We start from the raw sequence: 18,381 nt of genomic DNA on the forward strand, positions 1-18,381 counted from the left end.
AAGTGTCCAAAACTCACTAATTCTGATGTCCAGTTTCCTATTCCTAAATACTCACCGTATCCTTGTTATGGTTCCAAAGTCAAGGACCTGGCTATGTAAAAAGAATTTCAGAAATACTCACCATTTCCTGCTAAATGTCCAAAACTCACTAATTCTGATGTCCTGTTTCCTGTTCCAAAATACTCACCGTATCCTAGCCATGGTTCCAAAGTCAAGGACCTGGCTATATAAAAAGAATTTCAGAAATACTCACCATTTCCTGCTAAGTGTCCAAAACTCACTAATTCTGATGTCCAGTTTCCTATTCCAAAATACTCACCGTATCCTAGCCATGGTTCCAAAGTCAAGGACCTGGCTATGTAAAAAGAATTTCAGAAATACTCACCATTTCCTGCTTAGTGTCCAAAATACCCTAATTCTGATGTCCAGTTTCCTATTCCAAAATACTCACCGTATCCTAGCTATGGTTCCAAAGCCAAGGACCTGGCTATGTAAAAAGAATTTCAGAAATACTCACCATTTCCTGCTAAGTGTCCAAAACTCACTAATTCTGATGTCCAGTTTCCTATTCCTAAATACTCACCGTATCCTTGTTATGGTTCCAAAGTCAAGGACCTGGCTATGTAAAAAGAATTTCAGAAATACCATTTCCTGCTAAATGTCCAAAACTCACTAATTCTGATGTCCTGTTTCCTGTTCCAAAATACTCACCGTATCCTAGCCATGGTTCCAAAGTCAAGGACCTGGCTATATAAAAAGAATTTCAGAAATACTCACCATTTCCTGCTAAGTGTCCAAAACTCACTAATTCTGATGTCCAGTTTCCTATTCCAAAATACTCACCGTATCCTAGCCATGGTTCCAAAGTCAAGGACCTGGCTATGTAAAAAGAATTTCAGAAATACTCACCATTTCCTGCTTAGTGTCCAAAATACCCTAATTCTGATGTCCAGTTTCCTATTCCAAAATACTCACCGTATCCTAGCTATGGTTCCAAAGCCAAGGACCTGGCTATGTAAAAAGATTTACAGAAATACTCACCATTTCCTGCTTAGTGTCCAAAATACCCTAATTCTGATGTCCAGTTTCCTATTCCAAAATACTCACCGTATCCTAGCTATGGTTCCAAAGCCAAGGACCTGGCTATGTAAAAAGAATTTCAGAAATACTCACCATTTCCTGCTAAGTGTCCAAAACTCACTAATTCTGATGTCCTGTTTCCTGTTCCAAAATACTCACCGTATCCTAGCTATGGTTCCAAACTCAAGGACCTGGCTATATAAAAAGAATTTCAGAAATACTCACCATTTCCTGCTAAGTGTCCAAAACTCACTAATTCTGATGTCCAGTTTCCTATTCCTAAATACTCACCGTATCCTAGCTATGGTTCCAAACTCAAGGACCTGGCTATGTAAAAAGAATTTCAGAAATACTCACCATTTCCTGCTAAGTGTCCAAAACTCACTAATTCTGATGTCCTGTTTCCTGTTCCAAAATACTCACCGTATCCTAGCTATGGTTCCAAACTCAAGGACCTGGCTATATAAAAAGAATTTCAGAAATACTCACCATTTCCTGCTAAGTGTCCAAAACTCACTAATTCTGATGTCCAGTTTCCTATTCCAAAATACTCACCGTATCCTAGCCATGGTTCCAAAGTCAAGGACCTGGCTATGTAAAAAGAATTTCGGAAATACTCACCATTTCCTGCTTAGTGTCCAAAATACCCTAATTCTGATGTCCAGTTTCCTATTCCAAAATACTCACCGTATCCTAGCTATGGTTCCAAAGCCAAGGACCTGGCTATGTAAAAAGAATTACAGAAATACTCACCATTTCCTGCTTAGTGTCCAAAATACCCTAATTCTGATGTCCAGTTTCCTATTCCAAAATACTCACCGTATCCTTGCTATGGTTCCAAAGCCAAGGACTTGGCTATGTAAAAAGAATTTCAGAAATACTCACCATTTCCTGCTAAGTGTCCAAAATACCCTAATTCTGATGTCCAGTTTCCTATTCCAAAATACTCACCGTATCCTAGCTATGGTTACAAAGCCAAGGACCTGGCTATGTAAAAAGAATTTCAGAAATACTCACCGTTTCCTGCTTAGTGTCCAAAACTCACTAATTCTGATGTCCAGTTTCCTATTCCAAAATACTCACCGTATCCTAGCCATGGTTCCAAAGTCAAGGACCTGGCTATGTAAAAAGAATTTCAGAAATACTCACCATTTCCTCCTTAGTGTCCAAAATACGCTAATTCTGATGTCCAGTTTCCTATTCCAAAATACTCACCGTATCCTAGCTATGGTTCCAAAGCCAAGGACCTGGCTATGTAAAAAGAATTTCAGAAATACTCACCATTTCCTGCTAAGTGTCCAAAACACCCTAATTCTGATGTCCAGTTTCCTATTCCAAAATACTCACCGTATCCTAGCTATGGTTCCAAAGCCAAGGACCTGGCTATGTAAAAAGAATTTCAGAAATACTCACCGTTTCCTGCTTAGTGTCCAAAACTCACTAATTCTGATGTCCAGTTTCCTATTCCAAAATACTCACCGTATCCTAGCCATGGTTCCAAAGTCAAGGACCTGGCTATGTAAAAAGAATTTCAGAAATACTCACCATTTCGTGCTTAGTGTCCAAAATACCCTAATTCTGATGTCCAGTTTCCTATTCCAAAATACTCACCGTATCCTAGCTATGGTTCCAAAGCCAAGGACCTGGCTATGTAAAAAGAATTTCAGAAATACTCACCATTTCCTGCTTAGTGTCCAAAATATTCTAATTCTGATGTCCAGTTTCCTATTCCAAAATACTCACCGTATCCTTGTTATGGTTCCAAAGCCAAGGACCTGGCTATGTAAAAAGAATTTCAGAAATACTCACCATTTCCTGCTAAGTGTCCAAAATATTCTAATTCTGATGTCCAGTTTCCTATTCCAAAATACTCACCGTATCCTTGTTATGGTTCCAAAGCCAAGGACCTGGCTATGTAAAAAGAATTTCAGAAATACTCACCATTTCCTGCTTAGTGTCCAAAACTCACTATTGGACTATCAGTGCGTTTTGCTGGAGATGGACTCATCCTCCAGCCTATGTTAGGGATTCGAACTCCCCACCTTGGGGTTCCTAGCGCCCTACCTTGACTTCGAAACAAAATTCGCTTCCGTTTAGCGAGTCTGTGGGGAGCCGCTGAGCCAAGGTGACATCTCCTCCCAATCTACCTGCAAATACTTTGTTTCCCTCTCCCACTGTCTGTTGCTTAGTGACTTATGTTGGGTCATCCATGATGTCACAGTGGAGGTAGAGGAGGGGGCTGGAGGTTCCAAAGCCAAGGACCTGGCTATGTAAAAAGAATTTCAGAAATACTCACCATTTCCTGCTAAGTGTCCAAAACTCACTAATTCTGATGTCCTGTTTCCTATTCCAAAATACTCACCGTATCCTAGCTATGGTTCCAAAGTCAAGGACCTGGCTATGTAAAAAGAATTTCAGAAATACTCACCATTTCCTGCTTAGTGTCCAAAATACCCTAATTCTGATGTCCAGTTTCCTATTCCAAAATACTCACCGTATCCTAGCTATGGTTCCAAAGCCAAGGACCTGGCTATGTAAAAAGAATTTCAGAAATACTCACCATTTCCTGCTAAGTGTCCAAAATACTCTAATTCTGATGTCCAGTTTCCTATTCCTAAATACTCACCGTATCCTTGTTATGGTTCCAAAGCCAAGGACCTGGCTATGTAAAAAGAATTTCAGAAATACTCACCATTTCCTGCTAAGTGTCCAAAATACTCTAATTCTGATGTCCAGTTTCCTATTCCAAAATACTCACCGTATCCTTGTTATGGTTCCAAAGCTAAGGACCTGGCTATGTAAAAAGAATTTCAGAAATACTCACCATTTCCTGCTTAGTGTCCAAAATACCCTAATTCTGATGTCCAGTTTCCTATTCCAAAATACTCACCGTATCCTAGCTATGGTTCCAAAGCCAAGGACCTGACTATGTAAAAAGAATTTCAGAAATACTCACCATTTCCTGCTAAGTGTCCAAAATACCCTAATTCTGATGTCCAGTTTCCTATTCCAAAATACTCACCGTATCCTTGTTATGGTTCCAAAGCCAAGGACCTGGCTATGTAAAAAGAATTTCAGAAATACTCACCATTTCCTGCTAAGTGTCCAAAATACTCTAATTCTGATATCCAGTTTCCTATTCCAAAATACTCACCGTATCCTAGCTATGGTTCCAAAGTCAAGGACCTGGATGTGTAAAAAGAATTTCAGAAATACTCACCATTTCCTGCTTAGTGTCCAAAACTCACTAATCGTGCTGTCCTGTTTCCTATTCCAAAATACTCACCGTATCCTAGCTATGGTTCCAAAGTCAAGGACCTGGATGTGTAAAAAGAATTTCAGAAATACTCACCATTTCCTGCTAAGTGTCCAAAACTCACTAATTCTGATGTCCTGTTTCCTATTCCAAAATACTCACCGTATCCTAGTTATGGTGCCAAAGTCAAGGACCTGGCTATGTAAAAAGAATTTCAGAAATACTCACCATTTCCTGCTTAGTGTCCAAAATACCCTAATTCTGATGTCCAGTTTCCTATTCCAAAATACTCACTGTATCCTAGTTATGGTTCCAAATCAAGGATCTGGCTGTTTAAAAAGAATTTCAGAAATATTCACCATTACCTGCTTAGTGTCCAAAACTCACTATTGGACTATCAGTGCGTTTTGCTGGAGATGGACTCATCCTCCAGCCTATGTTAGGGATTCGAACTCCCCACCTCGGGGTTCCTAGCGCCCTACCTTGACTTCGAAACAAAATTCGCTTCCATTTAGCGAGTCTGTGGGGAGCCAATCTCTCCAAACTGCCAGAGCCCCTGAGCCAAGGTGACATCTCCTCCCAATCTACCTGCAAATACTTTGTTTCCCTCTCCCACTGTCTGTTGCTTAGTGACCTATGTTGGGTCATCCATGATGTCACAGTGGAGGTAGAGGAGGGGGCTGGAGGGGGCTGTAACTGTCAGGAATGCTGGAATGAAGTTCAGGATTTGAATCGCTCATCTGTTAATCATAAAATGGATTATTGGGGGACAGCAATTTCGTTGTCCTCTGGATCCAATAGTGACCACAGTTTTTCTCTATCCCATCAATTTTTTAAGCTACGTGGTACCCTCAATAGTCACACAAATTGTGCATAAAAAGGAAAGGAAAAACTTACCAAATATACTGTTTACAAAGAATAATTTTATTCATACGAATGTCCACAGATTAAACACTCCAGAAAAAGCGATAAGCAAACATTTTTACCGTGATAGGTATAATTGCCGTTCGATAAAAATACAGTGGTCCCTCTAGTTAAGAACTTAATTCGTTCCGTGACCAGGTTCTTAAGTTTGTAAGGTTTGTAAGTAGAAGCCATTTTTCCCATAGGAATCAATGTAAAATGCTATCCCATTAGGAAAGAGATAAAAGCTCGGGATTTGGATGGGAGGAGGAGGAGGAAGAAGAGGAGGAGGACAGTCACTGTCGAAGGAAGAAGGAGAGGGGAGGGGAATAAAAAAAAATCCAAAACTTTAAGGCTTTTAAAAAAAGAGGGACTCTGAAACGGCGAGGAGGAGCATGTGCCTCCCGTACACTGCGCCAGAGAGAGAGAGAAACCCAGGGGGAATGGCAGGAAACTGGCCGGGCCTTTGTGCTGCTCTCAAATTTACAGGGAAATTTTTCTGGGCTCGGTTTCTTAAGTAGAAAATGGTTCTTAAGAAGAGGCAAAACAATCTTGAACCCCCGGTTTTTATCTCAAAAAGTTCTTAAGGAGAGGCGTTCTTAGGTAGAGGTACCACTGTATATGATTATCCAACAGGCCATGATGTTTTCACCAACTCCAACATAAGATTTAAAAATAAGTACATGGTGTTTTAATTAATTAGAAAACATGATCGGCTTCATTGGGGGTGACCAGGAAAGGACTTTATGCCTTGAGAGCAGCAAGAACATCAGTTCTTGATACGTTTTATGCTTAAGACCTTCCACCATTCTTGTAGCCCGTCTTTGGACCCGTTCAATTTTGTCAATATCTTTTTGTAGGTGAGGTCTCCAGAACTGAACACAGTTCTCCAAATGTGGTCTCACCAGCGCTCTATATAGCGGGATCATAATCTCCCTCTTCCTGCTTGTTATACCTCTAGCTATGCAGCCAAGCATCCTACTTGCTTTTCCTACCGCCCAACCACACTGCTCACCCATTTTGAGACTGTCAGAAATCACTGCCCCTAAATCCTTCTCTTCTGAAGTTTTTGCTAACACAGAACTGCCAATGCAATACTCAGATTGAGGATTCCTTTTCCCCAAGTGCATTATTTTACATTTGGAAACATTAAATAATGTTTCTCTCTTACTCGTATCATGTATATAAATATTGTTATATCTTTGTATACTACCAATTCGTACTTGGCAAAACAAACAAACAAACTAACTAACTAATCTCTGGTTAGAAGCCTCCTCGCTTTCTTTAGTTCACAGTATATATTTCACAACTTCATGTACACAATCACTCGTGGGTTTTTTTTTCTGTTCTGCACTTGTGAGCACAGCTGGGTGAAATTGCAGCTTTTAAGCCTTCAGCTGGCAAGCTAGGTGAACGGCTTTCTCCTGAGCCCCTGACAAGGAGACAAACTGGGATACATTGGCACATCGAATGCTGGGGCCTCCAGAGCCAGGATGTCATTGCTGTGATGGCATCCGAAGGGCTGGAGAATTGCGAAGTCTTGCTCTCTTTGGCGAACTGGGTCACTTGGCTGGCGTATCTGTTAATCTCAGGGGTGGCCCCGAACTGGCCTTCTGCGACAGTATGAAAGTGTCAGCAAAAAATTCTTCCAAACATCCTAAATCATATTGGGTGGAAAGCTGCGGGAACATTTAAAGTAGCCTGGAATCATTTTATTTTTATTTTATTTTTTTGTGCCTTTGTGCTTGTTCAGTGGCACTGGGGCATATCTTCATTTTTAGAAAATAATGATGATGATGGTGATGGTGATGATGATGATGATGATAATGATAATGATAATGATAATGATAATGATAATGATAATGATAATGATAATGATAATGATAATGATAATGATAGCGATAGCGATAATAGTGATAACAGTGATAACAATAATAACAACAACAATAATAATGATAGTGATAATGATAATGATAACTGATAACAATGATAACAATGACAACAATAAAAAGAACAACAACAACAACAACAATAACAACAACAATAATAATGATGATGAAGATGATGATGATGATGATAATGATGATAATGATAATGATAATGATAACATAACGATAACGGTAGTGATAACAATGATAATAATAATAATAACAACAACAATAATAATAATGATAGTGATAATGATAGCAATGATAACAATGATAACAATGACAACAATAAAAAGAACAATAACAACAACAACAATAATAATAATAATAATAATAATAATAATAATAATAATAATAATAATTTATTATACTTGTATGCCGCCCCTCTCCGGAGACTCGGGGTGGCTCACAACAACAATAAAAACAATATAGCTACAAATCTAATAATTAAAACTATGACTAAAACCATTGTCTTAAAAAAACAATCAATATTACACAAACAATCAATATTAGCAATCATAACCACACATAACCTTTAATGGTCAGAAGTGGGGGGGACATGTGCTAGTTGCCCCATGCAATAAATAAATAATGAATGAATAACTAGACAGCTCTTACTGGCTAGTTTAATAAAAAGAAGAACCAGAGGGGACCTGATAGCAGTGTTAAAACATCTCAGGGGTTGGCACAAAGGAGTCAAACTATTCTCCAGAGCACCTGAGGGTAGGACATGAAGCTTTGGGTGAAAACTAATCAAGGAGAGAAGCAACCTAGAACTAAGAAGAAATTTCCTGACAGTGAGAACAATTAGTTGGCGGAACAACTCGCCTCCAGAAATTGGGAATGCTTCAACACTGGAAGTTTTTAAGAAGATGTTGGATAACCATTTGTCTGAAGTGGTGTAGGGTTTCCTGCTCAAGCAGGAGATTGGACTAGAAGATCTAAAAAGTTCCTTCCAACTCTGTTATTCTACTCTACTCTACTCTACTCTACTCTACTCTACCCTACCCTACACTACCCTACCCTACCCTACCCTACACTACACTACTCTACTCTACCCTACCCTACCCTACCCTACCCTACTCTACTCTACTCTACCCTACCCTACCCTACTCTACTCTACTCTACTCTACTCTACCCTACCCTATTCTACTCTACCCTACCCTACCCTACCCTACTCTACTCTACTCTTATGCCTATTCCTTTTCTCTTCCTAGTCTAGTCTGGTCTACTTTATACTTATGTAGAATAATTTAGTGAAATTTTTCTTGCCCTTGTTCGTGTTCAGGTTGTATATTTTTTTTTATCACACCCCTTAGAGAATCCCTTATCCTTACTAAACTTATAAGAAGTCACTGAATAGGCACAGTGCCAAATGCATTTTTTTTTAAAGTCAGGAGTTTAGAAACAATATTGGCTAAATTTACTTCAGCTTCCTTAAAGAAAGGAAGTAGAAGCCACTGAGGAATACCTGGTGGATTTTTATCAGCTCCAATGCCATCTCCACCCCATTCTACCTCCTTTGTTTTTTTTTTTCTTTTTTCATCTAGGAAAACATAATTTCTTTAGCTGGCTAAAACCTTTGAAGGGAAAAAAAATGTTTGCATATCAAGCGATATTGCTAGGAGTCTAATACGGGCTCTGGAGACTTGATAAAACTCTCAAACAGCCAGTGCGTTTCCTGTATCTCATAGGTGGAAATCTGTCAACAGCTATTTATATCCTGACACATTTCTAATATGATCTTCATACTATTTATGCTCCACATCAAGTGCCTAAGTAATTGGAACAGTCTGCAATAAAGGGATTGTCAGTTTCCTTTTTCCCCTTCCCAGCTCAGAAGTAGATACCCAGCAAACAACAGTTAATGCGAGGATGGCAAAGGCAGCAGATTAAATTACATGCTTGTGTGAATAGTTAAAAGTTAAACCTGTGCCAAAATGCCTCTTGCTTTCTTCCCGTTTTTTTGCTTTCAAGTTTTTCAACCGGTAATTTTGGGAAGAGGAGGCCCCTTTTCCTTTGAATTATTCAGCTATCGAAGAGGCGAGAGGCAAGACTTGTTCCAACTTTTTCCTTGAGTTACTTTGGCCACGCACACCAAGACTTTGGACAACTTCACAATTGCATCATGGGCATGTCCCCGGAGATTGCACACAGGGATAGAAGAACCAAAAGAGCAATGTAATATTGACAAAATTGAACGGGTCCAAAGACGGGCTACAAGAATGGTGGAAGGTCTTAAGCATAAAACGTATCAGGAAAGACTTAATGAACTCAATCTGTAGAGTCTGGAGGACAGAAGGAAAAGGGGGGACATGATCGAAACATTTAAATATGTTAAAGGGTTAAATAAGGTGCAGGAGGGAAGTGTTTTTAATAGGAAAGTGAACACAAGAACAAGGGGACACAATCTGAGGTTAGTTGGGGGGAAAGATTTATTTTATTTATTTATTATTTAGATTTGTATGCCGCCCCTCTCCGCAGACCCGGGGCGGCTCACAACAGAATAAAAACAATTCATAACAAATCTAAATTGTAGTTTAAAATATTTAAAAACCCCATTTACTAAACAAACATACATACAAACATACCATTCATAAATTGTATATGCCCGGGGGAGATGTCTCAGTTCCCACATGCCTGACGACAAAGGTGGGTTTTAAGGAGCTTACGAAAGGCAAGGAGAGTAGGGGCAGTTCTAATCTCTGGGGGGAGTTGGTTCCAGAGGGCCGGGGCCGCCACAGAGAAGGCTCTTCCCCTGGGGCCCGCCAACCGACATTGTTTAGTTGACGGGACCCGGAGAAGGCCCACTCTGTGGGATCAAAAGCAACGTGAGAAAATATTATTTTACTGAAAGAGTAGTAGATGCTTGGAACAAACTTCCAGCAGACGTGGTTGGTAAATCCACAGGAATTGAATTTAAACATGCCTGGAATAAACATATATCCATCCTAAGATAAAATACAGAAAATATTATAAGGGCAGACTAGATGGACCATGAGGTCTTTTTCTGCTGTCAGACTTCTATGTTTCTATGTTTCTAGTAGCCATCACTGCACTATGAGCCGAGGTGGCATAGTGGGTAGATCTGTAGGTCAGCGGTTCAGTTCTCATCACTGGCTCAAGGTTGACTCGGCCTTCCATCCTTCCAAGGTGGGTAAAATGAGGACCCGGATTGTGGGGGCAATAGGTTGGCTCTGCTTTAAAAAGTGCTATTACTAACATGTTGTAAGCTGCCCTGAGTCTAAGGAGAAGGGTGGCATAAAATCAATCAATCAATCAATCAATCAATCAATCAAATAGATGGATGGATGGATGGACGGATGGACGGATGGACAGATGGACAGATGGACAGATGGACGAACAAACAAACAAACAAACAAACAAACAAACAAACAAACAAATAAATAAATAACCTTAATTTTTTTGAAGGCCCTGGAAATGTCCTTCCAACCAGTAGTGGGTTGTTACTGGTACGGTCGATGCCATCATACCGATAGCGAAAATGGAGCTGTGTGCACAAATCCACATCTCTGGTGTACACATGTACATGTCTGGTTGGGAGTTTGCCTCTGAGCATGTTCAGGAAGCAAAATCTCACAAGAGGATTTATTTACTTGGATTTATATGCTGCCCATCTCCGAGGAATCAGGACGGCTTACAATGTATAAAAAGGCAGTAGACATCAAACTCCAATAAATTAAAATTAGAAGTTACATCTAAAAAACTAAGGAGCCAATTAAAATGCACACATATCCATTCAATCAACAAACCAACTATACATTCATCATCCAGGGGTATACACACATGCATGAGATTTTGGCGAGTGTTTGTTTGTTTGTTTGTTTGTTTGTTTGTTTGTTTGATTCATTCATTCATTGATTTATTTGTATGCCGCCCCTCTCCGTGGACTCGGGGCTGCCAACAACAGTGATAAAAACAGAGTGTAACAATCCAATACTAAAACAACTAAAAAATCCTTATTTATAAAACCAAACATACCATGCATACATTGTAGAGGCCTAGGGGGAAAGAATATCTCAGTTCCCCCATGCCTGACGGCAGAGATGGGTTTTAAGGAGCTTACGAAAGGCGAGGAGGGTGGGGGCAATTCTAATCTCTGGGGGGAGTTGGTTCCAGAGTACCAGGGCCACCACAGAGAAGGCTCTTTTCCTGGGTCCCGCCAAACAACATTGTTTAGTTGACAGGACCCGGAGAAGGCCCACTCTGTGGGACCTAACTGGTCACTGGGATTCGTGTGGCAGAAGGCTGTCCCAGAAATAATCTGATCCGGTGCCATGAAGGGCTTTATAGGTGATGACCAAAACTTTGAATTGTGACCGGAAACTGATCGGCAACCAATGCAGACTGCGGAGTGTTGGTGTGACATGGGCATATTTGGGGAAGCCCATGATTGCTCTCGCAGCTGCATTCTGCACGACCTGAATTTTCCGAACACTTTTTGCTTCTGCCCATGCGCGGAAGGAAAAAAAATGCCCAAACCTCTCTCATGCGCGCGTCCCCTTGCAAAATTTTGCTTCCTGTGAATGTGCAGAAGCAAAATCTCACTTGGACCATGCACATGTGCACACCAGAGATGTGGATTTGCACGCACAACTCCATTTTTGTTACTGGTACAATGGCTTCGACTGTACCAGTAAGAACCCACTACTCTTTGGAAGGACATCTTCAGGGCCTTCAAAAACAAATTAAGGTTAGTGCAGTGATGGGTATTATAATGCCTTTTTTGTTCTTCTATCCCTTGGCATCCCTGGACACTTGCCCATGATGTAATTGTGAAGCTGTCCAAGACTTGGTGTGCAGGGCCAAAGAAACTCAAGGAAAAAGTTTGAAAAGTTTTATCTAACAAGAACCACCAAGAGGAACAATATTTCTGTCATTATTGTTGAGCTCTACAATACAGTTGGTGGTTTGAACTATATACTGGACAGAGTTTCCACTGGGCAGAGGGGAAAAAAGCATAGGAGCCAGGTCTTATCTTTATTGTTCACATTCTATTTTTACTCTTTTATTTTATTTATTTTATTCTTTTATTTCCTGCCATCCCATACTTTTAGGCCAGGCAGGCAAGGGTGTTGGGCTAAGCTCTTTGGACACCTAAAGAGACAATTTTCACATGATCACAATCTATTAAATAAAAGTTTCTATAGGCTGATAGGCAGATGGATGGATGGATAAGTAGATAGGTAGATACGTAGATGGTGGATGGATGGATGGATGGGTAGATAGGAAGATAAATATTTATTTTATTTATTTATTTATTGTTAGAGTTGAAAGGGACCATGCAGGTCATCAAGTCCAACTTCCTGCCTGAGCAGGAATCCTAAAGCACCCCAGCCAAATGGCAGTCCAATCTCCTCTTGAAAGTGTCCAGAGTTGGGGAGTTCACAACCTCCGCAGGCAGGTTGTTCCACTGGTTGATCGCTCTGACCATCAGGAAGTTCTTCCTTACTTCTAGGTTGAATCTCTCCTTGGTCAGCTTCCAGCCATTGTTCCTCGTCCGGCCCTCTGGTGCTCTGGATAATAGAGTGGCCCCCTCCTCTCTGTGGCAACCCCTCATATACCTATATACAGCTATCATGTCCCCTCTGGCCCTCCTTTTCTCTAGGCTATCCATGCCCAGTTCCCGCAACCTTTCTTCGTAAGTCTTGGTTTCAAGTCCCCTAATCATTTTGGTTGCTCTTTTCTGCACCTTCTCCAGAGTTTCAATGTCTCTTTTGAAGTGTCGTGACCAGTGTTCCCTCTAATTTTTTGGGGTGGGTGGGCGGAAAAGTATAGTGTCTGAGCGGCAGTCCCTTCGGGTCTGGGCAGCACAGAAATATTAACCCTGCTGTTCTGTTTAAGAAAAGTAACAAATCTTCTGTTCCCGGGTCACCCTGACCCGGACCGAAAACTCTTCATTTGCAGTGCTTATGTTTGGTCTTTTTGAAAGCTTTTTTCACTTGGAAAGTAGTCTGAACATTTCTGCACACAATGATATGAAAATTGAAATGAAAAAAGTAAATCTTATTGGTTTATTTTGCGGATATAATGCACGCCCCCCCCATTTTTGTGAAATTTTTTTCAATTTATGGATAGTTTTGCTTGCAAAATGCATTCTATTTTACTAAAGTTGGTATGGGATTGGTAGCTTGAACATTTCTGAACATAATGATATGAAAATTGAACTTGAAAAATTGATGCATATTGGTTTATTTTGTTGATGAAATGCATGCCCCCCCGTTTTTTTTAAATAGTCTTCACTTTATGGATAGTTTTGCTAGCAAAATACATTCTATTTTACTAAAGTTTGTGTGGGATTGGTAGCTTGAACATTTCTGAACATAATGATATGAAAATTGAACTGGAAAAATTGATGCATATTGGTTTATTTTGCACATAAATGTATGCCTCCCCCCGTGTTCAATTATTTCAATTTATATAAAAATTATGCTGTTAATTTCAAACTTACATACTTTTTTTTAGTAAAATGGATTTATTTCATAAAATTAGTCCTCTGGCTACAATGTGGTTGATTTTCAAAAGGATATTCCAAATATTTCTAGACAAATATGTATAAACAGTGACAATAATGGCACATAGCAAGGCCGGGGGTGGGGGGTGGCCTTTTTGTGGCAAAAATAAACCAATAAGAACCATTTTTTTCAGTTCATTTATATTTTTCTTATATTCAGAAATGTTCAATTTAGTATATCAAACCTTTTGGGGGGAAATTCCTTAGGGATTTGTAGCCTTAAAAAAATAGAAATTGACACGAAATTAAAAAAGGATGGGGGGGGAGGGGCTTTTTGATCAAAATAAAAATATAAGTCTCAATTTTTCCAGTTCAATTTTCATATCATTATGTTCATAAATGTTCAAACTAGTTTTCCAGTTGAAAAAGTTTTCAAAAAGATCAAATTCAAGTACCTAAAAAAATTATTTTTGGTCCGGTCATATACGAACAGAAACAGACTCGAAGTTATGATTTTTTTTTGCCCAGAAAACAATTAGCCACCACCCCAAAAATATTTTTTGATGATCAGCATTGTTAAATTGAGTAAATGAATGCCTAAGATTTTAAAGAATATTTCGGATTTGGAGGATAAAAAAATAAAAAGTGAAAATGGTTGCAAGCAGCCGAGGGGGGGGGGAGGCCTTATTTCTGATATTAAAAAACCAATAAGAATCATTTTTTTCAGTTCCTTTATATTTTTCTTATATTCAGAAATGTTCAAGCTACCAATCCCACACCAACTTTAGTAAAATAGAATGCATTTTGCAAGCAAAACTATCCATAAATTGAAAAAAAAATCACAAAAACGGGGGGGCGTGCATTATATCCGCAAAATAAACCAATAAGATTTACTTTTTTCATTTCAATTTTCATATCATTGTGTGCAGAAATGTTCAGACTACTTTCCAAGTGAAAAAAGTTTTCAAATTGACCAAACATAAGCACTTCAAATGAAGAGTTTTCGGTCCGGGTCGTATGTGACCCGAACAGAAGATTTGTAACTTTTTTTGCCCAGCAAAAACTAAGCCCCCCACCCCCCAAAAAAAATTCTCATAGAGAGAACCCCTGAAGTGATGGATAGTCATGAAATTTCAAGTTTCAGATATGCAGGGAAAATTTTTTACAGGGACTCAAACTTGGCTTCGGGTCACATACGACCCGAACAGAACAGCATTAAACAAACAAACAAACAAACAAACAAACAAATAAAAAACCCACCCTGTTTTGCCTCCGAGAATTTCAAAATAAAATACTGTACTGTGTGTCTATACCAGTGAGCTCATAATAGGGCAACTCTATCAATATCAAAATGCCACTTAAATAGTTGAGCTAGTTTCAAACTAGATTTTGATTTTCTTTCTCTCTTCCTTACTCCCATTCTTTTTCTTTCTCTTTTCCTTCCTCTCTTTTTTCTATCTGTTTCTCTCTCTTCCTCTCTTCCTCTCTCTCTCCTTCCCTCTCACTCTTTCCCTCTCGGCTTCTGGGCAGGTTTGGAAAACTCTGAGTTGATGATGATTTTTAAGTGAGCAATTGCTCACTGCTCAGCTTAGAGGGAACTATGGTCGTGACCAGAACTGGATGCAGTAATCCAGATGTGGTCTGACCAGAGCGTAGTAGAGTGGTATTAATACTTCCCTGGTCTTGGAGTGTATCCCCCTGTTGATGCAGCTTAGGATAGTGATGATGGATGGATAGATGATGGATGGATGGAAATAGATCTTACCCAACAAGGTGAGTTTCACCACCTATAGAGATTTTTCAGGTGACAACATTTTTAATTTCTCTCATTAAACAGAACCACCGTTAACAGACAAGGTGCATCACCTGTATATTTTTAAGATGAATGCTGAATTACTGCTGCAAAACCTGAAGTGATGTCACGGCTCTTTCCAGATTCCACATGAAGGCAGCCAATTATGCTTCAGAAGGTGTAAATTGCTCAAGTAGTGAGCATCTGCAGGAGTTCTCTCACCTCTTCCTTCCACACCAAGGGAATGTCAGGTTAGCCTGGGGCTTCCAAGGAACTGAAGATACTGGCTGTTTTTATTCCTTCTGCATCTTGAGTTTGCACCTCAGTTTTTATATTATTTACTCTTAAGGTAGGTAGGTGTGTGTGTGTGTGTGCAACATATTTTTGTTGATAATGGGAGACTAGTAAAGACTAGTATAGATCTCTTTTGAGCGTATTATGACCTCATCAGCTAGCCAAACCCTTACCTGGATTTGAACCTGCAGAGTCTGCCTTGTAAGTGTTCTGTCTGGGTCACTCCGGAAGCTATGACCAACCCAAAAAGATAAGCCAGACACACTGGTAGAAGCCAAACACAGTTTTATAATGAGAAAGAGAAAAATAACCAACAGAAGATGTCCTTACAAGTCAGGAAAACACTGGAACTCCAAACAGATACACAAAGGCAATTGTCCATACAAAAACACAGGATCCTTGATGATAAACGAGGCTGTTGCTGACAGGCACAAACCTCCCTCGGGTCTTCAAGACTGCTGGGCCACGAGCCAGGAACAGAAACGCTGAGAGACAACGCAGATTACAGCAATTCCACTCAGATAACACTCCACACTGTTACAAGAGTTTGCCAGCCTTATAAACCCTTCCCTGCTAATGAGGACCACGCCCAAGCCCTGGTGTCCCTTATTCAACGCTGATAATATCTATTCAGTTGCTGCCTCCTTTGATCTATGCGTCTCTGTCGCATATCAATGACAGCTTGTGCTTCATCATCCAACGACTCTAGAGACTCCAAGCTACTTGCTGAAGAGAGCCCCTCCCCAGGGCTCCCACGCCCCTCTTCCTCATCACATTCCTCTTCGCTCTCATCCTCCCCCGGGCATGGAGCCAGCAGAGACGCAGCTGGTCTTTCATCTGCCTCAGGCTGAACCACAACAGTAAGGCAGTGGCTTTAACCTCTAGACTACAGGCTCTCCTCCTCTCAGTTCTGTTCCAAGGAAGAGTTATATATTTTTTGTTTTTTGTTTTTCTATCGAGGAGAAGAGCCTGTAGTCTAGAGGTTACGTAATAATGTAATCTGGATGCCCTTAAACAATATTTTGTCCCTTGATTCTTTTTAAGTTGATTAAGTCACATTATTTGAATAGCCACAAAAAGGACAAATGATAGACAGCATTATTGGCTGAGGAGCACAGTAACATTTTAAGGTTTTGTACTGAATCCACAAGGTTCAGTATGATAACAGATTAGGCAAGTAGCTCAATTTTCTTGAATTGCTATAAAAGTCCAGTTCTAGATAATGATTTAAAAGATTAAAGCGTTTAGGGGTAAAACATACTATTTAATTATTTCCTATTTTAAAAGTAATTAAGGATCATACTAAGATAATAGAGAAGGAAGGACAATTTTTTAAAAAAATCTATGAACTATTCAATAAATAGTGCATAAGCTTACTACTAGTGTTATATCCAAAACACTAAGGTGAAACCAGACCGTTTTTCTAGGAAGATACATTGTTGATAATATTGAAAAAAGTCTGTTTCCTTTTCCACTTAAAAAGTCAGAGCTCTGAATCTTTTTTGTTTGTTTGTTGTTTTGAAGTTTATTAGAAAAATTCATTCCAGAAAAGTTTCAGTTCAATAAATTTAACTTCACCCTTGAAAATAAAATAAAAAATCAAATCCTTCTGGACATATATATATATAAATGGAAGGACGGATCACAAAGCTGTCTTGCCCTTTGTTTTCAAAAAGATAAATAAGTATTTTGGCTAAAAGTACTGTGCCCTTCTTCAATGGTAAAGTGTAGATGAATAAAGCAAAGGCAAACTTTAAAAAAACCCTCTTTTTTCCTCCTTTTTCTCATCTTTTCTTCTCCTTTTAAAATAGTGAGATATTCCCTCGGGTCACCTTTCTCTCTCTCTCTCTCTCTCTCTCTCTCTTTGCAACTTGACTTCTTTGACTTGTCACTGACAGAATGAAATCTTGAAACACCGAAAACCTGTCAGGGTCACTGCTCAAATGTGAATGTGAGCTTGGTCGAGGGCTGAAAAGAATTCTTTCTCCTTCTCAAGCCATCGCTCGAAAAGAAGTTCTTTTATTCCTTCAATTACAATATTTTTTTTGGCCTATTAGGAAGTAAAATTTGTTCTTTCTGTCTCGCTCTCTTTCTCCCTTCCTTTCCTCCCCGTTCTCATTCAGTTTGACGAATGAGGATCTTCTTTTCAAATCATTTTATTTTTCTGGTGCCCTCCTCACAAGTAAAATACGATTTAATAAAAGTCTCACGGGTGGAGCACAATGCAATGATAAGGTCACCAAGACAGGACTGTGACTGTCTTACATTTCATTGTAGAAATCATCTCTGCAACCGGATGCAATCTCTAAGGCAGTGATGGTGAACTTATGGCACGTGTGCCACAGGTGGCACATGCAGTTATATTATTATTATTATTATTATTATTATTATTATTATTATTATTATGTCAGTAGAACACAACAAACGAGATCACTATGCTGGATTTCGTATTTCATCACCAGTCGGGCGCTGCCCAAGCACCTAGGATTGCATGATGTAGCGGCGAATTATGTTTGCCGATCCCAGTAAAGCAGCCTTTTGCAATTGACAGATGGAGATTTTGTCAATTCCGATGGTTTTCAAATGTCCGCTGAGATCCTTTGGCACTGCGCCCAGCGTGCCAAGTACCACTGGGACCACTTTCACTGGCATA

The sequence above is a fragment of the Erythrolamprus reginae genome, chromosome 8 (assembly GCF_031021105.1).
Source record: "Erythrolamprus reginae isolate rEryReg1 chromosome 8, rEryReg1.hap1, whole genome shotgun sequence".
Lineage (NCBI taxonomy): Eukaryota > Metazoa > Chordata > Lepidosauria > Squamata > Dipsadidae > Erythrolamprus > Erythrolamprus reginae.